Genomic DNA, 15039 nt, shown 5'->3' with positions numbered 1-15039 from the left:
GCACGAGTGGGACTTCCTGTCCCACTTCCTCCTTCCTGTAGGCGACTAAGCTTAATCGCCTTCAGGAAGTGGCTGCTGTAGGCGATCGCCTAGGACACGTCACAGGTCCTAGGCGATCTCCTGGCCCATTACACGGCGCCGCGCCGCTCGCGCAGTGGGTGCCCGGCCGTGAAGCCGAAAAGCTGTCACGGCCGGGTGCCCACACTGAAAATGAAGACGCCGGCCGGGGAGAGGAGCGGACCCCCGGCCGGCGCGTCGCTGGAGCAGGTAAGTGCCTGTTTATTAAAAGCCAGCAGCTACACTTTTTGTTGCTGCTGACTTTTAATAAAAACATACAAATGGCTGGAACTCCCCTTTAATGAAAGAATTCAACAGATTCCTCCATCCACGCTAAACAGTGCAGATACCCTGGATTGTCAGTATACAATAACCAGTCACCAGGGGGCGATTTAAGGCAACCAATCGGATGTAACCGCTGTTCCGCTGAAAAATCTCCAGCGGAATTCTACAAAAGCTAAACAATCAACTTTTTTTCCCGAACACAGAAGGGCCACCCAAAGAGCAAATTTCAGCCACTTCATTTGCAGCTACCTGAAATTCGCTCAGTGTATAGCCAGCTTAAAGCGACACTAAATAGCCATATTCTGCAAAAATAAGCCATATACGTTGACTTGTTCATGGACCTGTCTACTTTTTTATGAAATGGTTTCTTACTGCACTTTTCTGTCTATGGCCAGCTTTAAAAAAAAAAAAAAAAAAAAAGGGGAGACTGATAAATTCCAAAACGGTCCCCCATTTCCAGTACAGAATCAGATGTCCATTCTGCGTGGAAAACCTCTTTCCCAGGAGCTGAATGACCACCATAGATATTGGAGACAATCTAAATACCGCAAGCAAAGCAATGTCCAAAAACTGGAGAAGTTTTGTGCATGGACAGCTTTAGCAATGGCCAATACATAGGCAAAGCTTACCACAATAAACATGACAGTTCTGTCCGTCATAAATGGAGCCAAGTGGACAAGCTGCAATAGACAGGGAGGAAACAATGTAGAGGATTGTTATGGAGGGAAAATAGTGATACTTTGTCCAACATGTGATCATCTGTTACCCCAGTAAACGGCACACCTATCAAAAGCCGCTTCTTACCTGATCTAGCCATCTACAATGGTACCATTAGAGCACAAAACAACCTGCAACCAGCTAGTACTGCAAATGTATTTTGAAATGAATGCATATAACCGCATTGTCCTTAATGGTCCTAGGTTCCAAGAATGTGTCCTTGGAAACGCTTAGGATAACAATATATAATGAGAAAATATATACATATATCTATCTATACTGTCTAGGATCAAAGAGAACAAATCTAAACAGCAGCTGTTTATCCATTGAACGTTTGTGTAAATGGGAACGAAATCAAATGCCATCACGCTAGATTCTCTGCAGATCAGAAATTATTTATTGAAAAAAAGGGCATGGAAAGATACAGCGTTTTGACCAGTAGATAAAGCCGAGGAGAACACTTATTTCCCATGATACTCGGCACCATCTACTGGCCATAAGGAGCAATTTCACCATTCACACCGTTTATTTTTCCAATGAATAATATTTAATATGCAGAGAATACAGCCTGCGAACATTCGATTTGCCTCCATTTTCACAGAAAGAATTTACATGCAAATCGATGAACAGCAATGCATTTTATAAATACACCTTTTGAAACAAGATCATTGTCACTGTAGCATGCATGAATAGCGGGTATAAATATACAGCACAAGTTCCTGTGAACTGTGTTCTATCCCAGCAGTATGCGCTCCTGTGTTATAGGCCTACTCTAGGCCTTCAAAGTGTTACAGCCGTATAGACAGCACTTATTTCAGTCCTGTCCTCAGCAATTAATTAGGAATTCTAGCTGCAGTAAGCTCGTTACACAAGGATTCTGGGTAAGAGCAATCAGTAAATGGCTTTAAATGACACGACACGTCCATAGTAGTAGATTAAATATGATAGCTCTCCAAGTGCTGGAATATCGGGTTTTGTTATACGCTTACACAAAAATAAACACTCTTCTATTTTTAAAAATGTCTGTCTCTGAAACAGTTCAGGAAAGTGCATGACCCTATACTCTATCATACCCCGTCATCCTGACCACACCTCCTTGGTAGCTGCTGAATTCTCTGGTTCAAGAATATTAAAATAGAATAGAAAATTAAAAAGAAAACCCTCACATGGTTTCTAGAAGAACAATGACCTCCAAGTATAACCTATTCAATTAAAGGAAAAAAAACACAAGCCGATCTTCAGTATCTGTGGCCATGACTCATCATAAGGGTACATGCACCCCGCCATATGAAAATACGTCATCCTGTCCGACAGAAGCCGACACCAAGATTCTGTTAAGAAAAGTTTACATGGATACAGCATATGGTGCCACCGTTCGGATGCACCCATTTCTCAAGAAAAACATCCTAGCATCATTCATTACAGGGACACGGGTGGCCACTGCCAGGGATAGATACCGTATAGACGCAAGTATAAGCCAACCCGAATAAGCCAAGGCACCTAATTTTTTGTGGTAAAAAGTGCTCCCCGGCCGTAGGTCCCCCGGACAACAAACTTGCACACTTGAAGAGGAAGAGTGGGGCTACATGTGTGCCAAGTGTGTGTGGGCGGGTATAAGCCGAGGGGGCATTTTCAGCACACAAAAAAAAAAAAAAAAAAAAAAAAGTGCTGGAAAAAAAAAAAAAAAAAAAAAAAAAAAAAAAAACTTGGCTTATACGGGAGTTTAAATTTTTATTAGGAGAGTTTAGTGTCACTTTAACGTATAAAAAAACTTGTCAGCAAGTCTTTCCTGCACGATTTGTGCCGCTTTATACCAGCCACACCCTCCATACAGTATACAATACACAGGGCCTGGACTTTGCTCTGGAGTCATGTACAACACAGGATGTTGAGTGCCAGCAATGAGTACAACCAAAGCCAACAAAGCTCCAGTGTTGTGGGCTAGGAGAGCAGCCAGGGGCAGCTGGATGATGTGCTGGTGTCAGAGTCATGAATAGAAATGTTGGTAAACTGCTCTGTGTGGAGAGATTTGGCCTGCAAGCGTTATTGACACACACTCCATGCAGGTGTACCATCCTCACCCAACAATCAGATGCTTGTCTCTACCCCGCCAACAAAAAAACAACGTCACTGCTGAAGCTACAGGGACTTCTGGGCCGATGATGGAAAAAATGTGTTTTATTAAAGTGGACCTTTACCCTACAAAATATTTTTCCCCGACCTCCTAGCCTAATGGATTTTTTTTTTGTAAATGTCTAAGCTTTTTGTTCTGCAGTACAGTATTTCTTTCACACCTAAGCAATAATGAAATCCTCCCCTGCCGCCCCCGGGATGTCCATGTCACCCCCCCAGGACGCAGTATCACCGACAGGCTCAGCCGGACATGGAGCAGGTATGGAAATCTCAGATCTCAGCATCTTGTCATACATCGAAACCCCATTGCATGCGCAGATGTGCCACAGGGCTCTCCTGCGACCTAAAGGAGTGCCGGCCATTACCCCCAAAGGTGCACAGGGATTTGGGGGGTAAAGGCCAGCACTGCAACCATTACAATGATCACTTACATCAGATGGAGTTGTACTCATTGCAAAATGCAATTCATGTACAAGAAAATGCATTTCAATGAACCTAGTTCACACCACTGCAGTGCTTTTATGTGCATTATAGTACAGCATACTGCAAAGTTAAAATATGATTTGCATTTTAACGAGTGAAATAAGTATTTGACACCTTCGCAATACAGGACTTAGTATTTGGTGGCAAAACACTTGTTGACAATCACAGAGGTCCGACGTTTCTTGTAGTTGACCACCAGGTTTGCACACATCTCAGGAGGGATTTTGTCCCACTCTTTGCAGAGTCTCTCCAAGTTATTAAGGTTTTGAGGCAACTCGAACCTTCTGCTCCCTCCATATTTTCTATGGGATTAAGGTCTGGAGATTGGCCAGGCCACTTCAGGACCTTAAGGTGCTTCATCTTGAGCCACTCCTTTGTTTCCTTGGCCATGTGTTTTGGGTAATTTTCATGCTGGAATACCCATCCATGACCCATTTCCAACGCCCTGGCTGAGGGAAGGAGGTTCTCACACAATGTTTGATGGTACATGTACAAAGCATAATGTTTCCAACTCCATGTTTGACAGTGGGGATGTGTTCTTGGGGGTCATAGGCAGCATTCCTCCTCTTCCAAACATGACAAGTTTATTTTGTGCCAAAGAGCTCGATTTTGGTCTCATCTGACCATAACACTTTCACCCAGTTCTCTTCTGAATCATTCAGATGTTCATTAGCAAACTTCAGATTGTCCTTTATAGGGGGACCTTGCGGGCACTGCAGGATTTCAGTTTTTTGCGGCATAGTATGTTACCAATTGTTTTCTTGGCAACTATGGTCCCAGCTGCCTTGAGATCCTCACAAGATTCTTCCTGTATAGTTCTGGGCTGATTCCTCATGAAACTCCACGAGGTGAGATCTTGCATGGAGTCCCAGACCGAGGAAGATTGACAGTTATTTTGTGTTGCTTCCATTTGTGAATAATATCACCAAGCTGCTTGGCGATGGTCTTGTAGCCCATTCCAGTCTTGTGTAGGTCTACAATCTTGTCACCGACATCCTAAAACAGTGGGTCTTGGCAATAGTGGAGAAATTGTAATCTGATAATCTGCTTTTGTGGACAGGTGTCAAACTGAGATTAGGAGCACTCCCTTAGGAGAGTGCTCCTAATCTCAGCTCATTACCTGTATAGAAGACACCTGGGAGACAGAAATCTTGCTGATCGATAGTGGAATGAAATACTTATTTCACTCATTAAAATGCAAATCAATTTATAACCTTTGAAATGGGTTTTTCTGGATATTTTTGTTGTTATTCTATTTCCAACTGTGAAAATATACCTACCAATAAAATTATAGACTGATCATTTCTTTGTCCGTGGGAAAACATAAAAAAAAAAAAATACACACACACACACACACACACACACACACACACACTTTGCCGGTGGTTTTAACCCTTTTCCGGCCGCCATCAGCTTTACTGCTGATGTCGCACCGCTCCAGTGTGAAAGTAGCCTAAAGTCTCGTACACACAATTGGACTTCCATCACACAAATCCATGGATTTTGGTCTAAAGAGCGTTGGCCGTGAATTTGTTCTTTTCATCCAACATACACCAAATTGCGTGTTTTTTCAGCTCTTTACCGCCACCCTTTGGGCAACTTCTGCTATTGTTGTCTGATCTTTTTTTTTTGAAAATTCTTTTTATTAGGTTTTTGCACACAAAAACAACACACACAGGCGGGCAACATACCCACCACAGAGGCGGCCACGCAGGGCCTTGTTGTCTGATCTTTAGCATTGGTTCCGAGCATGCTGGTACTTTGGATTTTAGTCGGACAGATTTGTGTACACACGATCAGATTATACGACGCAACAGATTTATTGTCAGACAGTTGGTGAGCATGAACAGCCAACATTTGTTGTCGTCAATTCCACCAACAATTGTCTGATGGAGCATACACTAGGTCGACACATGTGCATCAGAAAATTATTGTTGTAAAATCCGATCAATTGTACGGGCCTTTAGAGTTAATATAAGGACAACCCTCACACAGTATTAAATCAGGCAGGCTCTTATACTACATAAGTTGATGGTAAATCTAAAAGGAGTCTGGACATTCAGATCCTCTATAGTTGACCTAACAGAACCTCACATTCCGCATGTTAGCGTTTAAATGGTCTAATACACAAAGGCAGGAAAAAAAAAAAAAAAAAAGAAGATTACTTTTCACAGACAAACACAAGCTAGCTCACAGTCCTTGTACCAGTGTGACTTAACATACTGTGGATGTAAATACAAAACTGAATGACATAGGCATTGTTTACACAGGCGGCAGAGGGCTAATTATTCTGCACTTTTACCTCCCCGCCGAGTGCATGAATATATGGGCAGTGGCTGTGTTAGAACACACTGCTAGAGTTGCAGAGCATTGAAATAAAAATAAAAAATCATGTCAGACAAAACTGCTCAAAAAGGAAAAACTCATTCAAGTGAATAGGACTGCACTGCAGCAGGTCGCTCACCTAATACAACAGGTTTTCAGGTAGAACAGCCCCAAGTCGCCTGTCAATTGTCTCTGGACAGCAATTTACTGCAGATCGCTCTTTAGGGGTGTTTTAGAAACTGGCACACGTGTAAACAGGGCTTTGCTTCCTAAGGCCCATACCTGCACTTTGCCAGAAATAGGAAAAAAATTCCCCCCCAAAAGCAGGTAACAATCATTTAACAAACATGCAAATCTCACTGCAAAAAAAAAAAAGGGGGCAAGAGCTACGTTGGTGTGTTGTTCATTCGCAGGGCAGGGTATTTAAGTGAATGGGCTACCCTATGCTGTTGAACGACAAATGCGGGGAAAAAGGTGACATGTCACACAAGTGAATGGGGCCTAAAGCACCGAGCAACAAACATTTGCCATGCTCAATTTTTAACTAAAAACAATGCCGTCAGTTTTTTTTTCACAGTTTGTTACATAGCAGCAATACTGTTTGCTGGTAGCCCTTTTGCAGCCACTGGGTGGGTTGCCCAATGGCTACAGCAATGGAACCTGTCTCTGCGCAATGTGTGTCAGTGTGGCTGCTTGCAGATTTCTCTGCGAGAGTGTGCAACAACTCAGGAGAAAGGGACAGAGAGTTGTCACAGATAAATTGGCAGAATAAGGATTGGGGAATTTTTAACAAAAGCTGCAGATTTAATCAGATTGAGCCTAGGTTCACACTGCTGCGAATTCAAAATCGCGCTAAAATGCGCGATTTTACCGCGATTTCGGGGCCGCTATTTTGCCGCGATTTCGGCCGCAATTTAATGTAAATCGCGGCCCGAAATCGCAAAAAGTAGTACAGGAACTACTTTTTTAAATCGCAGATGCGGCGTCGCACCGATTAGGACAGTGCCATTGCCGACAATTGCCGACGATTTGAGATGCGATTTGACATGTCAAATCGCATCTCAAATCGTTCCAAATCGTACCCAGTGTGAACCAGGGCTGAAACAAACTTTTAAAATTGCTTTAACATGGTCACTTGTGTATGAGACTTTAGGGATTTGGTTTACCCATATTATGGGCAACACTACAGCTTGTGAACACACAAAGGATCCAATTACCTAAAACACACAAATCTTTTGCTCTACCCACGACCATCCGCTTGGAAGAAAACCATCGGGTTTTTAGGAAAAAAACTAAAGACCCACCTCTTCTGAAAGACCTGTACAACTCTGGATGCCAGCGCCTTGAGGCGATTAAGTTCGCATTTGTCGCGCTACACAAGTTTCTCACTCACTCTTTGTGCATGGCTGTTATTGGGGAAATCCGGGGGCATCACTGCTGACCCCCTCTGAAGAGATCAGCTGGATGGCGATCATGTTGACCCTCTGACCTTAAGGGTCCATTCACAATGGCTGCTGCTGGTGTACGGTAGGTTGACAGCGGTGCCAAAGCACTGATCCCACCACATCACGCAGTTTACGTTTTTTTTTTTTTTTTAAAAGGAACCTTATTAAAAGGTCATTAGATTCTATTGGCCAAAGCATAATGTAAGGCAGTGGATTGCGTCACTTTGCTTGAAGAAAGTACTCCATGCCATACTCTGCTTCCATCAACTGCCCAGGTACGAAATGAGGCATTTTGGCTTGTCTTGCGGTGGCAGTGTGCTGAAAAGAACTGCCCAGGGCAGTACCACCACACCCAGTGTGATTGAGCCCTTATACTAAACTCTGGGCAGATATAAGAAGTCACAAATTATTGCAGCTCTTTAACCATACGATTTTAAAAGGATACAATTTTATAATCAATATATTTTTACGCAAACTGAATGTCACCCAGTATCCATCTCTAGCAGTCTGTGTACAGCAGGGCTGGAGTATGAGTGGAAGCAGCATTACGAGGCAATCGGTCCATATGCTGACAACAGTCCATGCTTAGTTTTGGCTTTAGGGCTCAGTCACATGGCCATACACCTCCCAGATCAGAGTATGTCTGTGGCAGGTAGGGCTGTGGTGTGGGTGATTAGTTGCATCCCCTTTGCCTATACAAATTAAAGCCAGGCTCCGCATGTAATCACACAAGGGGCAATGACCTGGTCAGGGACAGATGATCACTAGCAGAATGTATTCATTCCTTGTGTGATTACACCTGACCAGCCATGCACAGTGTCAGCCTGTCATTGATTTGTACAGACGTCTGCCCATGGATGATCACAAATACCTGGCTGCTCAGGAACAGGATGATCTGGATATCGGTGTAAAGAAGCCCCTACGTTCCAATCAATGCTCTGCATTGACCATTGCAGTCACTCATATTCAGTTTATGAGGTAAAAAGGAAAGAATAATGCTGGTTGCCGAGGGCTATAGAACCACCGTGATACCATAGCACACAGAACCCCATCCATCTATATATAGTGGAGAACCTGGACCCGCTTCCCTGCACACTTCACTACAAGAGAGAATACACATCAGTTTACAGCACAGCTTACACAACCAGTCTGTCTTATGGGTGACACCAGCCTGGAGCCTCCGGCCAGCATACCACTGTGGTGTCAGGTTCCCTGTGTCCTCAGGCTGCACATTTTGCGGTATATCTGCCCTGTTGTGGAGGAGTTCACTGAGGGAAGGCATCCTAGTGACAGCCACCAGTCATGACATTCCTCGCATGCCTGTCCCTACACTGGCCACATCCTACAACTCGGTGCCAATACACATCAGATTTATCACTTTCTTTGGTGGAGCTTCGGTGAGCCTTTGGTGGGGCTTCAATCGAGCTTTGCCATAGACTTCTATGGAGGCTTTAAAGCACAACTAAAGCTACATGGGGTATAGTTTTTGAAGTGAAGCAAGGTGTAAACAGGACTGTAAGCTAACCATTTTATTTAGTGACAGGGGCTTTGACTGGCAATCAGAGAGCTTTACCAAAGCCTGTCCGAAGCCTTGTTTTAAAGCAAGTGTAAACTAGCCGTTAATGTGTGTTGAAGCTGAAGCAAGTGTAAACAAGCCCTTAGTCTTGCTGCCAATTGAACATATATGTGTGTGGCAACAAAACGTTTGGCTTTAGCACCCACATGCCACAGACTGTATATGTCAACGAGTGGCTGAGGTTTCTGTGCTGTGAGCGCACTCCTACCACAGACCACTCGCTGCCAAAGCCAACAATTGGTAGCTAGCGGGACCAGCTACTGATCACCAATCATGGTGGGCACACGTTCTCTGATCCTTCCTGCTCCCTATTAAAAAAGGGACACAAGGAAGAGGTTAAAGTGGAGTTCCACCCATAAATATAACATTACATCAGTAGTTTTAAAAAAAATGTCATTAGTCCTTTAAGAAATTTTTTTTTTTTTTTTAGATGCCTTCAAACAGTGTTGTTGCTAGGCAGAATAGTTAATCTTCCCACTTCCTGCACCTAGGTGCTTAAGCTTCCTAACCTACACCGCACAGACTCCTGGGAATGTAGTGGGTGTAACTTTCCAGGAGTCTGTGCACTCCCCAGTCTCAAAGAATCATGTGACTTGGACAGTACAGGTGCTGAAACCTGATCTGAAACCTATTACACTGCTTGTGCAGCACTGAGCATGTGCGAGATCTGCAAGGCTGAAATCCAGGAAGTCATACAGTCTGGCTTCATGATGCCCACACTTAAGATGGCCCCAGTCAATTTCTATTTTATAAAGTGTCTAAATGCTGTAACAACCTAACAAAACGGAGCTTAGTTTACAGACTAACTTTACTAGAATACATAAAGCTTGTGTATTACAGGGGTATTTATATTTAAAAAGTGAAATTGTGGCCGCTTTAATAAGGTGAAAGTAGTATTAAAGGGCATGTAAACTCCAACAATGAACTTTACTTATTTGCTCCCGTTTAATCTTTTATCTAAACCAGGGGTCTCCAAACTGCGGCCCTGGGGCCGGATGTGGCCCTTTGCTTGCCTTAATGTGGCCCTTGGGGCATTATTCCATCCAATTTAAATGGGGCATAATTTTTGTTGCCGACACCAATGGGGCACTATTCCTCCAACGGACACCATCAATTTTTTCCATTAACACCAACGATGGGGCACTAGTCCTCCCACTGTCACCAAAGATATGGTATTATTTACTCCCACTGGACACCTAGACATGTTTTACTCCCAATGGCCCTAGTCTGGCCCGTCTGAAGGACCGTAAACTGGCCCTCTGTTTTGAAAGTTTGGAGACCCCTGATCTAAACAACTGGAGGCATTGTGGTATAGCTCTTCTTTAAAGTGATTGTAAAGTCATTTTCTTTCTTTTAATAAAAACAACAAACATGTTATACTCACCTCCTCAGTGCAGTGGATTTGCACAGAGCAGACTGGATCCCTCTTCTCAGGTCCCTCTTCTTTGACCCTGGCTTGTTGAGTGCCCCACAGAAAGTAGTTTGCTACGGGGGGCACCCGAGCCGAGTCACTGCTCCCTGTTGTCCATTCAGACACTGAGCTGCGGCCCTGCCCCCTCTTTCTACTGATTGCCAATAAGGACTTAGATCAATCAGGAAGGCCGGGACACTCGTGAACATCACTGGAGAGAGATGGGGCTCAGGTAAGTATGAAGGGGTGCTACACACAGAAAGCTATTTATCTTAAACGCACAGAATTCATCAAGATAAAAAAAAACGACTTTAAAACTCCTTTAAGTGCAAAACAACTGTTGAGCCTTTCAGAGATTCAGAGCTGCCCTGTTAGCATGGTGTTATATCAAACAGCTTCCCTTCACCCTAAAGTGATTGTAAAGGTGAAAAAAACCCCTAACAAACATGTCTATACCTACCTGCTCTGTGCAATGGTATTGTACAGAGCGGCAAAGAACCTCTTCTTTCCTGGTCCCAGACTGGTGCTCCTGGCCCCTCCCCTCTGTTGAGTGCCCCCATGGGAAGCTGCTTCCCATGATGGCACTTGTACATGCTCGCTCCCAAGCCCCACTGCTGTGCCCATTGACACAGAGCGGCACACGACCCGCTCCCTTGTCACTGGCTTCGATTGACAGCACTGGGAGCCAATGGCTCCCGATGCCCCAGCAAAGCCAGTGAGTGGAGAGAAGGAGGTGCAGATGTGCACGGCACTGGTTCGAAAGAAGGTTCTGGTAAAGGAGGGGGGGGGGGGCTGGTGCGCGCTGACACCTTAATGCAAGGAATTCATTAAAGGTAAAAAAAATGTTTAGGCTTTACAACTAGGGCTGTCTTAATGAGAGGGCACACCTGAACACTGCCCGGGGGCCCCAGCTGCATGGTGGGCCCCTGCACTTTCCCCAAAGCAGCTGGCCATTGAGCCCACGCTGCCCTGAAATTGGGGGCCCCATGATGGCAGAGCGTGATAGATGCAAAGAGAAGGCAGTCTGCCTCCTACCTACTTAATGTCTGTTTACCTGCACTGTCATCATTGTAGGGGCCCCAGAGAATTACTTTGCCCAGGGGCCCATGGTGCTATTAAGACTGCCCTGTTTACAACCACTTTAAAGACTGTACAGATGGGCCGAATATCAGGCAGCATGGGCCCGTTCAATATAAACCAGCCAACATTTGGCCTGTGTGTACGGCAGCTTCTGTCAAAGGGGCATAACTGAAAAGGTCTGCCAATAGCTCCTGATCAGCACAGAAAAGGCAGCGGATGGGGAGTACACATAACATTGCGGGGGCAGCAGATGGGGAGTACACATCACATTGGGGGGGGCTGCAGATGGGGTGTACACAGAACCATGGGGGGGGCAGCAGATGGGGTGTACACATAACATTGGGGGCAGCAGATGGGGTGTACACATAACATTGGGGGGCAGCAGATGGGGAGTACACATCACATTGGGGGGGGCAGCAGATGGGGTGTACACAGAACCATGGGGGGGGCAGCAGATGGGGTGTACACACAACATTGGGGGGGGCAGCAGATGGGGTGTACACATAACATTGGGGGGGGCAGCAGATGGGGTGTACACACAACATTGGGAAGGCAGCAGATGGGGTGTACACATCACATTGGGGGGGCAGCAGATGGGGTGTACACATCACATTGGGGGGGCAGCAGATGGGGAGTACACATCACATTGGGGGGCAATGCTGTGCTTCATGGATGCACCAAGAATGATACCTGGTGAGAGAAAATGAACGAGGCTGCGCTGCCACCTGGTACAATGCCGGCAGTTGAAGCTCTGTGGCATTTTGCAGGTTAAAGCAGACGCCTCCTCATCGCTGTCAAACACCCTCTGAAAAGCAATCCAATGTGATTGACGGCTCTTCAGAGGGCTGCTACAAGCTTACACAAACGCTGAGGCCACATTCTTATCTATGCGTTTCTGTCTGCTTTTTCAGAAACTTGCAAGAACACGCGTTGCGCTTGTAGTGCCAATAACAATTTTTAATGCCACTCTAAATGCCAGTAGCCATCCCGACAAAACGCACTTGGCTCAGAGCCAAAAGAAAAAAGGGGTGGGGGAAAGGGGGTACACGAGCTCCTATGGGGTGTTTGTCACACATTGACTGTCACATGACAAACAACGTGGGAAAAGGGAAATAAAAGCGACCCGCAAAGGCGCGAATGTCGCCGAAGGCCGGTCTCGCGTCTCTGGGGCAGATTTTCTGCATCCTCCCGGATTGGATTGCACGGTCTGTCCTCATGTTGTAAGGCGCTCCGCAAACTGCTGGCGATATATAAATCTGAACATTATTATTATGTGCGTTTTACACATTTTTAGGTGCGCTACCATTATACGCTATTAAAATGCGCATTTATGAAAGCGCAACAAAGACGCAGCATGCAGGAATTTGATGAACTTTCATGAAATGACATTTAGTGATATAGGAGATCGTCCAATGCGATTGTATGGTGTGTGACCACCTGTGAGCACTGACCTCCCTCTCCCTGTATAGGAGATCCCGGAAGAGATCCCGGCACACACAGTATTGTGCTCCTGACTCTCCTCACCGCCCTATTCATTTCCTGGCGTAGCACACAATAGAGGAGACCCCCCTCATACACACACACAGCGCTCACCTCCGCACAGGGCCGCTCCTGATCCTCCGGGCCGGGTGACTGGCTGTATATCGGACGGTGAAGGAGGAGAAGAATCCCGGACAGTGATAGACAGACGAGCCCGGAGCTGGAGAAAGTCTTCACTCAGCCACACCCCGCCCCGCCTCTGCCTGCCCTCATACATTAACCCCGGGGCGCCGTGTGCACGCTGCACCTCACCGGGAGGAGGGCGCCATCTACCGGACTATTTACAGAATACACTCCTACCGGCTATATGTGTGTGTCCTCCAACACTCCACTTATAGGACACACACTATTCACATCACCAGGAGAAGGAGACGTTTGTACATAACAAAAGTGCAATAGTGCAAATTTGGTGTACAACCACTGGGATGTCTCCAGTGTTTACCAATATGACATTGGAAACATATAAATGATGAAAACAAATGCGATAACAAAAGTCAATCATTGGCTCAAGTGTAAACCACAATACAATAGTGTCCAACAAATGTGAATAAATTGATAGATGAATAGTTTAGGTCCAACGAAATTCATTAAAAAAATTCAGTTGATTTCATAGTGGAACCTAGGTGGAGCGCAAACGGCACCGCCACGTCCATCCGTTTCTTTTTTATATTTGTATCCTTGTGGACATGGGCGCCCGCAGAACTTTTTTCAGGGGCATAATTTTCGGGTCACCCATGCGCCACCCTATTTCAACAATGTCATTATCATATTGTCATGGTCAGAGACTGTAGACATAGTACAGTCCCTAGTAATGGATAATGACCGATAGCCCCTCTTACCAGACCCAGCGAAACGACAGCAGTGATCCCTCTGGGTTCCCGGGGAGCGATTATGATCAGTAGTGTAGCATGTCTGTACCCTGGCAGTGGCTCAGTCTTTCTCTCTCTGGTGGCGCTGCACACACCTCTTTCTTTGTCCTGTAGCACTCGCTCCCTCAGCTTTTTTCCAGGCTGCAGTCTCTCAATCCTCTCTCTTGATCGAGCTGTAAACTCCCTCCTGTGGAAAATGAGGCCGCCAATCTTCAGGACTACATGTCCCATGATGCTCTCCTCTACTAGTCACCTTTGATTGGCCCTCAGTTATGGCCAATGGGGAAGGAATGGAGCAGGCAGGAAGCTGGGTGGGAAACCTGGTGAGAGCCACCGACTCTATTCCTTGACAGGAGAAGGGGAAACCTCTGACAGCCCGCAGATCGCCTTTCTCCTGACACAGTGCCACCAAGTTCTCTGCTGGACTGAGCAAGAAAAAGAGCCCGCAGTCACACTCAGGGCAGGACTTAGGGTGGTGGGGGCCCCTGGGCTTGAGTGTTGAAGGGGCCCCCTGGAGCCGAGAATTGGGGGGGATCGAAGTTGTTGAGCGGGGGGGGGGGCGAATTTAAGTTGTTGAGCGGGGGGGGGGGATTTTGCAGTTGTTGAGGGGGGGAGTGCCTCTCACCTGTGCCAACTGCCACAGACTGTCATTAGCCCGGCTGTCGGCTTTCTTCCCTTCAGCAGCCACAGTCCTCCACACACCACTCCGGTTCCTCCTGCTTCCGTGCTGCCTCCTCCTCTTGCAGTGCGGGAAAATTAACCCTTTTGCGGGACTGCGGGAAGAAGCTGTCTGTGCGGGAAAGTCCCACAGAATCCGTGCGTGTTGGGAGGTATGCGCAGGGCCGCCATCAGGAATTTTGGGGCCCCTTGCACAGCTTAAAGCATGGGCCCCCTGAAGCAGAGAACCTAGGGGGGGTGGGGACAGGGCTGGACTGGGACAAAAATTTGGCCCTGGACTTCATCCAGACCGGCCCACTGGGGCGCTGCCAGGGCGTTAAAAAAAGTCCTCCAAGTAGCATCTTTGGGGCGGTGGAGGAGCGGTGTACAAACTGCTCCTGCCCATTGAAATGAATGGCTACCGCAGCTGAAGCGCCTGCAAAGCACTTCGGCAGCAGCGCT

General features: G+C 46.2%; 1 protein-coding gene across 1 annotated transcript in view; it reads right to left on the bottom strand.

Annotated features, from left to right (window-relative positions):
* Positions 1–13255, bottom strand: part of CD151 (CD151 molecule (Raph blood group)) — a 62881-nt gene extending 49626 nt beyond the window's left edge. The window contains exon 1 of the mRNA XM_040328522.1: positions 13106–13255. The gene's annotated coding sequence lies outside the window, so the exon portion shown is untranslated. The remainder of the gene's footprint in view (positions 1–13105) is intronic.
* Positions 13256–15039: the final 1784 nt, after the last annotated feature.

This window comes from Rana temporaria, chromosome 11 (genome assembly GCF_905171775.1).
Source record: "Rana temporaria chromosome 11, aRanTem1.1, whole genome shotgun sequence".
NCBI lineage: Eukaryota > Metazoa > Chordata > Amphibia > Anura > Ranidae > Rana > Rana temporaria.
The sequence above is the reverse complement of the archived record's forward strand: the minus strand, read 5'-3'. Positions and strand labels throughout refer to the sequence as shown.